Genomic DNA, 8670 nt, shown 5'->3' with positions numbered 1-8670 from the left:
AAGAAAAAAACGACGGTACTCGAAATATCGAGAAATTGAGAAAAAGGGGTTTCACGAACCGACGCAGTAAAGATACGCCGGTTCGTGAAACCCGAATTGCGAGGGTGAAGAGCAATGCGGGTTTTACGAACCGTCGCAGTTGCATTATTTTGAGCTTTGTTCAACTTACTGGCCTAGAATTAGGTTTTGGCCCTAATCCAGATCTCAGAGTGAGAACCAAACCATCTGAAAGATGAATGACGACCTAAGCCAGCCCACTGTCCACGAGTGAAGTGAAAGGTAAGCTATAATCCTATTAAAATCATGCTCAAAATAACAGTTTCAGTTGGACTACCATAACCATTAATTGCGGTAGAGTGTAGTCCCATGTATTCAATCGCGTGATGCTTATGAAGCCTAGTCTGTAAACGCCATCCAATTTCAAATTAGATCCCAAATCATATTATTTATAGTTTCTTTTCAACTTATGTCGTTACTTCTGAGACTACTGAGTACTGTAGTCGTAACGTCTGTGTGCAAGACATGCAAGATGTCAAAGTCTCGAAGACACTCATGGCTATGCCTTGACTTGAGTTGAAAATGAAATCATGAGATTGACAAAGTAGGCCTACTAAACTAAAAAAAAAAGTAAAAAGTCTAAAAGTAAAACTCGAAGGAAGAATAAAGTTAGACATGTTAGACTTTAACTTTCAAGTTTAACTATTAAGTCTAAGTTAAGACTTTACTTGTAATGCCAGTTACTAAAACTAAGATCAGCTGAAGTCTAAGACCAAGTCAAATTAACACAGAGTCTATAGTCTAGCTCGAGATCTACATCTAGACTAGTGGTAATAGTAGGTAGAGTCCACCCATTTTTTCCCCCAATTTTTACTTGTCCATTCCTGAAAAAGTTACTGGTCAGTGTCCAACAGTGATTTTTCCTGGTCAGGGACCGTCGGACCAGTGCCAGTGTGCAGCGTTGGTGTAGATGTCATCTATGACAGTATGTGGTCTAGTGATACTACCTAAACACTACGAGTAGTACTAGTACTCTACAGGTTAGGTGGCTTTCCTGTACAGTGCAGTGTTATAGTATACTTGTGAATTCAGCCCTAGTACCGTACTGTGTGTAGATATGTGACATTATGTCTAACGTTAGTTCGAGTGGAGTACCTTTGAAGCACAGCGGTGGGGCTTTTTTTCCCTAAAACTTGTGAATGCGGCCCAACCAAATGGCGTTTACATATTCACGCGTGATTGATAGTGATACAGTAGCGCTGTCGATTTCCACAGCATCCATACATAATCTTTTGTCCTTTCTTCTTTCCTTTTTTCCCTTTGTTCTTTCACCCTTTTTATTCTTGGAATCGAAGGACTTCTAAGAAATGTCCCTCGACTGATTTAACCAGGACTCTTGAGTCCTGGTAAACCTAACCTAACCGAGTAACCGTTAACATTTGTTAGGCCTAACATAACAGTAACACTGACTTAGCCCTGTATTGACTTTGTCTTTGGCCGACTTACTGAGATGGCGAGTCTAACTCTTTAACGTTAGTCTAAACGTAGTCGTTAGATCTGTCAGTGTCAGTGTCACCGGTTATTGTATATGGTGCCATCTCTAACGTACGTTAACAAGTTGATGTTAGTTATCTATGTCAACTTACTGAGTCAGTAATAGTGGTACTGTCATCCTGTTGGATATCGCCGCAATATCATCCGTGACGTGTTAATTTCGTGTCACAAAGACAAAAGTTGCCAAGATCTAATAGTATTAGATGTCTAGATCTAGATGTAGTCTAGATCTATAATATAAATTTTGTGAACCACTGGTAACTTAAAAGTGAAAGGTCTAGACTTCACTTAGTCTATAATTAGACCAGACATTCATGAGGCAAAGGCCTATTTAGTAGATCTATTCTTATTCTATTTTAACGTCAATTCCTACTAACTCGCCACGTGTTATTCCTAAGGCCAAGGACTTCCGGGTTAGTGATTTTTTTTCTCATAAATACCAAACAGCAGACGTGTTTCATTTGCATTCTTGTGCAGACTTCATGAAAATATGTGCAGTATCAAAGAAATATGATGCACATGACAATGCCAGTGTTTTATAGGTGAATGGTTAATACCTTTAAAAGCTGAATGATAATGTAGAGTCTAGGTCTAAGTAAGATGGTACAGTCTCTGATAAGAAACAGGTTTGATTGTCATAGACTGTTTCCCAAATGCAGGTACATGTAGTAATATTCAGCTATTTCAATGCAATGCCTTGTTTACAAATACATGTAGATTTATATTCATGTGAATGATAATTCAATTTCTACATGAGACATACCAAGTGCTAAACATAATATCTTGCATCAGTAAAATGTGTAAATGAAGAGACAATTTGAATATGCATCAAATACGAACAGCAGCATTTTTTGACATTCTTTGATCCTGCATAGGCCTACCATTTTGTTTTATGTTTAATATAAATAGAGCAAAATAATTTCAACTTCAGTTTTGTTGGCTGATTTTTTTTTTCTTCTCAAAATCAAAGTTGTATCTTGTGCCATGATGTTTGATTTTAATCAAAAGTTCTTAATTTCTTTCTTTTCTTTCAGATGACTGGTGCCATGTAGTAGCGAAGAACTGGACTGTCTCAGAAAAGAAAAGGAAAAGTACAGGGTCGTGTACATCACCAACGGATGTGAATACAATGGTAATGTAGAGTCTAGGTCTAATTAAGATGTTAAAGTCTCTGATAATAAACAAGTTTGATTGTCGTAGACTCTTTCCCAAATGCAATTAGTAATATTCAGCTTTTTCAAAGCAATGCCTTGTTTACAAGGACATGCAGATTTATTCATGTGAATAATAATTTAAATTCTACATGAGACTTACTAAGTGCTAGACATAAGATCTTGCATCATTAAAATATGTAAAAGGCGAGACAATTTGAATATGCATCAAAAACAGCAGTATTTTTTTTGACATTCTTTGATCCTGTATACCATTTTGTTTTATGTTTAATATAAATAGAGCAAAATAATTTCAACTACAGTTTAGTTGGCTGATTTCTTTTTCTCAAAATGAAAGTTGTATCTTGTATCATGATGTTTGATTTTAATTGAAAGTTTTTAATTTCTGTCTTTTCTTTCAGATGACTGATGCCATGCAGTAGCGAAGAGCTGGACTGTTTCAGAGAAGAAGAAAAAAGTACAGCATCGTGCTGATCATCAAGGAATGTGAATACAATGGCTTAGGAAAGAAGACAATCTACAGATAGGATAGAAGGGAGAAATTGGGATGAAGGGCGACAACATAAGGACGGTATATCTACAGTGAAATGTGATTGTAAAGTGGAAACATGAAAGGAGATCCTAAGATTGAAGGTGAAAACAAGGCATTCCATTCTGTGATGTCGTAATTACAATTTTGCTACACTTTAATAACACTACAGAGAGACATTTATATCAAGGAAAGCTTCATGTGGATATGGAATGTTAGATTTTTTTAAGTGTTCATTGGTATGTATTTCATGATAATAAATCTTGAAGGTTTTGTGTGGTAATCATAACCTTGTGATAAATCTTGATAGATTTCTAAGTGCACATTGACAATATTTAGATGATGCTGTAATCAGATTAAGTTCTATTCTCCTTTATTCTTTTATTTATTATTTTGTTGTCTTCAACCCACTTTGAATGTGTCACGTATGATTCTTATAAACATGGGAACATGCACTCCATGTAAATGATAGGACTTATAACAAATTGACATAATTATTCAACCATCACTAGACAGTTCTGTTATAAGATGTTCTTTATGTAACTAAAATTGTAAATTATGATACGTGTATGTTCCCATGCAAACTCACAACAAAATACAGAAATTTGATTTCTTTTAATAATAATTCATTATGTCTCTAAATTTACAATTAAAGAAAGTGATTGCAATAAGGATGTCAAACATCGTATATTAAAATAATAGATTATTCATTTGTCTCCATCCGTAGTAACGCACGCAACTGCAGTGTGCAGTTTGTAGGCTGCTGTGAAAAAAAAAATCACAGGCAGCCCAAGCAGGATTCGAACCACGACCTCTGGATTACTAGACCAGCGTCATAACCACTAGACCACCGGAGTGCCCTGGCGCTACCTTTACACATGAATAATTAAGTATAGAAGGGCTTGGGGGCGCTTCGAAGTTTACTGCTCTTATTAAATATGTACATGTCATTTGCAACTCAACTAAAGATGATTAAACACACTGAAATTCTTACTTTAAATGATATTCATAATCTGTTTTTTTTTTCTTTAATAGCTTGGGATGTACACTTTATACACTGTATCGGTCTACATTTCGCCTACAATATGGAATTCTTTACTTCGAGACGTTTGTTTTTAACAAACAAAAAATTAAGAGTCCTTTAAAGGTGCTGTAAAACAGTGGTGTTTGTTTGTTTGTTTGTTTTTTGGTGGGGGGGGGGAGGGGAGTCAAATTAGCCTTGGCCCCTCTCCGCCGTCTTTTTTTTTTTTTCCTTTAGCTGCATATTTGTTAGTCATCACATGAAAATTCGTCTGCATCCACCCCGTAGTTTTGCTGATGACCTTTCTTTTTAATTTTTTTAGCCACACACAATTTTGGCTGAATTTCCCCAACCCTCTTGTGAATTTGCTAGTTATACATGTACTAAAACACATTCTCAGAATGTGTTTATAGTACTGGTGGATTAAGGATTCACAGGGAGGGGGGGGTCGGCCAAAATTTCTCTTTTCTCATATGTAACAAGCCTTCGGGGCGAAAGGCTGATATTATGGGCTTTCTACACACATTTTTAGATGCTAATTATTGGTTAACATGAGCATGATCATTTATGTTGTGATTAATTTGTTTCCTTATATATGTATGACTTCTATTAGAGACTTAATTGGCTTGGCACTCCTTACATCGACCTATTTTAGACACCCATTTCCCTCTCTCTCTCGTGCTTTTTCTCTACTGTCCTGTGAATAGTGTAACTACATGTACATGCAGTACCTCTTCTCTTTTGTATGATATACATCAAGTTTTTATCTGAGCATATGGGTGTTGCAGCACTCTCAAGCTTCATGCATATGCAGCAACATCTTTGTGTGGTCATATACATACATGTAGTTATGCTTGATATATTAATTTGAGAATGTTATTCTTTCTCTTGTATATGTTCCGTCCGCACTCTATAGATGTAAATGTACGATGTAAGATTTGGTGTGCATGTTCGAACTGTGTTCCTCTTTTTGTGAACACACAAGAACTGATATAATAATGAACTTGAATTACACATATTCTTGAATCTTGATTCCATCTCCATTTGCCATTAGATATGTATTGATTTATGGAGCTCTTCCACAATTGTTATCCTTCCCATTGTCATTACTCATCTCTGAATAATTCAAATTTGATATTCTATTGAGGACCTATGTTTCTTCGATTACATAATGTACCTCTTCAATATATTGCTGCAAAAGGCATAATAAAACATGACCATTATTATATATTTAAAATGAAGCTTGAAATTCTGATAGTGTCGATATTCATGTATTTTTAGGAGTTTATCAGTTTCGAAGAGTGCATGCAGGATGAGTTTATGTTTTTATATGATCAGGTGCAGCTGTCATAGAATCTGTTGAGCAGGAAAGAGAAAGATGGAAAATGAGGAATTATGAGTGAATTCGCATGCGAGCCAAATGACAATAATGACACTGATAAAAATTGTGACAAAGTAAATGTCACAAATATGTGGAATAATAAGAAATAAAGAAATTAATATATTATTTCAGAGAAAGAAATAACAGAGTGCATGCATGAGTATGAAAGATGAGTAAATACAAGTAATTATTATTGACTGGCACGTCTTTTTCCCAAGATTTAGCGGTATCCTTCATCTTAGAACAAACATTCATAATTATTATGAAAGAAGTGAACTGAATTTGAATTAAAAATAATGTGAAAAAATGAAAAAGTAAGTTAATTAAGTAAAAAAAAAACAGTAAAAAGTAAAAAATATGAAACACAGTATACCGAATACATGTATTACCAAATGATAGATGTCCAAATGCAAAAGTGTTAAATAATAATATATCCACAAAAAAAAAGGGGGGGCAAAGAAATCTTTGGAACGATCAACCACAGCTATAATAACAATACATGCGTGTACTAAATGAAGATGAAAACAATGACAACACTCTTTTTAGAACAATTAAGAGAAACTGGCTTGTATTATCATCTTAATTATCACTAAATGTATTGTAATCATCACAACAATCATTACATGACAATTAATTTCAATTAATAAGGTTATTGTTGATAAGCAGGTATAGCCCTAATAGTATTTGTATGTAAACACATACGAAAATGAAATAGCGACGGTTCGTAAATACACGCGTATTGCACGTTACCTATTGTACAGGCCCTACAGCGCGGGTCTCACGAACCGGCGTAATACAACTTACGTCGGTTCGTGAGACCCGCGCTTAAGTACATAACCTATGGTGCGCGCAAGAAACGATGGATTTACGAACCGACGCAGTGAGTTTGAAGACAGAAATATCGTAAATTTTTTGAATTCACACTAAAATTACACTATGGATAGGAAGAACAACTTCCACTCTCATCACCCTGTCAAAAGTTTCACACACAAGACAGGAAAAGTCATTGAAAACGTTGTCTAAAACTTGTGAGATCTTTAAACGCGATTTTCTCAGAACTGCATTTTCGCTCAAAAACGAAATAGCGTCGGTTCGTGAAAACGCCGACGATATTTCAGAAATGTAGCAGTGCAATTCCATCACAATACCACTTGCTCAACAAGTTCACCTGTGAAGAATCTTTGCATGCCTTTTTCTTTTGTTCTGCTTCCGTGAGCCCCAACTTATGCATTCTTATGGTGAGGCTGCCATGTCATCGTCCTTGTTCATTGCAATTTGTTATAAATTTTGAAAACATTCTCATTCCTCATCCCAATCACTATAAATTCTGAAACTCTGTACTCAGTTTAGCTGATTTATAGTTGTTCAGATGTAAAAGTCTGAAAATCATCTGGAGGTCCCCTTTAATTCTGCATTGCTTATTTCAATCAGTCACCTCTTCGGCGAATGGTAAGCAAGCGTGATAACAATACAGCAAGCTGATCATTACGAAAATACAAGGAAGGCTTGGTGAATCCTGGCGAAGTAATTAACTTGTACCTCTGCTGCCTAGAGCAATCATAATGAGGGGCGAAAAGGGACACGAGGGAAGGAAATAGCAGCTCAGTAATGATGACATAGGAAACATATTGTATGTGTATGATAGCCATATACGTATATATACATAATTTATATGATTTATCATACATATTATGTTTATAATGTGTGTGTATGTGCGTGTGTGTGTGTCTGTGTGCAGTGTGTAATAATACCTAAGATCTACAGAAGAAGAGATTGAAGAAATATATTGTAACCCCATCACCCTCTCTATGCTGCGACGCCAAGACTTCGTGTCAACTGTATACTCAAGAGTCAGTATACCGTCCTTCAAAGATACAGTCATCCTATGATAATAGTAGCATAAGCTTATAGTTCACTGTGGAATGTCACCATAACAGTGCAAGTAAGGTTAATCAGTCACTACAGGCTGAAAGGAACTAGCTATCTTATCTACCTTCAATTATTTTCATGCATCTCGTGTTTGTTCTATGTCAATACAACTCAGTCTATTATCATAAATTATTTCGGTGAATCAGTTCCGCAACCACTGTTGACAGAAGTCATATATTGTGTAATCTCTGTTCAATACATCACTCAGACTGTATAAATTGTTTATTCGCACAACGACGTGCGTTCTGGAAGATGTCTTGACAAAGGGAGTTAAGACCATGGATTACAGACACTATAGTATACCGTTGTCGTCTTAGAGGCATAGACGCTTGGTATGAACAAGAGTCAGTGACAAGGGGATAATAGTGATAACTACAACATCGACAACGATAACAATAAGTGTAGGCCCTACATAAAATAGTAAAATACACGTTACTGCTCTTCCTCATACTGTTCTACCACTCCTCTCCGTCGTCATATCAGTTGGGTATTTTAGGATAAGTAACACATTTGGAATCTATACGTATCTGCATGGTCGATTGCTTATCCATAGGATTATACATTAAATGAAGAAAATTCAATAGCCAAGTTTGTCCATAATAGTTGTATGCGTCACAAGGTGTGTCCAATAAGTGTAACTATGACAGGACTTTGCCAACAAAGAAGCAGCAAGCGGTGTAATTCACTTCTAATCTTTCTCTATAAATTTTTACGGTCTGCAGATATCGCAAACAGTTCGTGATGCTACTCGTACTTTACGAAAGCGTATGATGATAGGCCGGCTAGTTTCTACCTTAAATCCTTAAATTAAATTGTAATCATGTTCACATGCATTTCAGCATATGGTAAAGACAACTGCATTTGACATTATAATCTGTTTACATAACATCAACAGCATTTCCATAACGATATGTCCAATGTGGGAGGAGATGCAATTAGAAAATTAATATGTGTGAAATCAACCGGATCCACACCTGCTCAACAAATCTACACGCATGTGTGAACAAAAGTTTAAGGTGTATCCGGCATGTTCCTCGGTCTGGAGAAGCTGTATGCTGCGGACATACTGGCTTGCTGGTTTTGTCAT

This window comes from Diadema antillarum, unplaced genomic scaffold (genome assembly GCF_040938485.1).
Source record: "Diadema antillarum isolate AM-2024a unplaced genomic scaffold, OU_Dant_1.0 scf00000086, whole genome shotgun sequence".
In the NCBI taxonomy this organism is placed as follows: domain Eukaryota; kingdom Metazoa; phylum Echinodermata; class Echinoidea; order Diadematoida; family Diadematidae; genus Diadema; species Diadema antillarum.
This window is presented reverse-complemented; position numbering follows the sequence as displayed.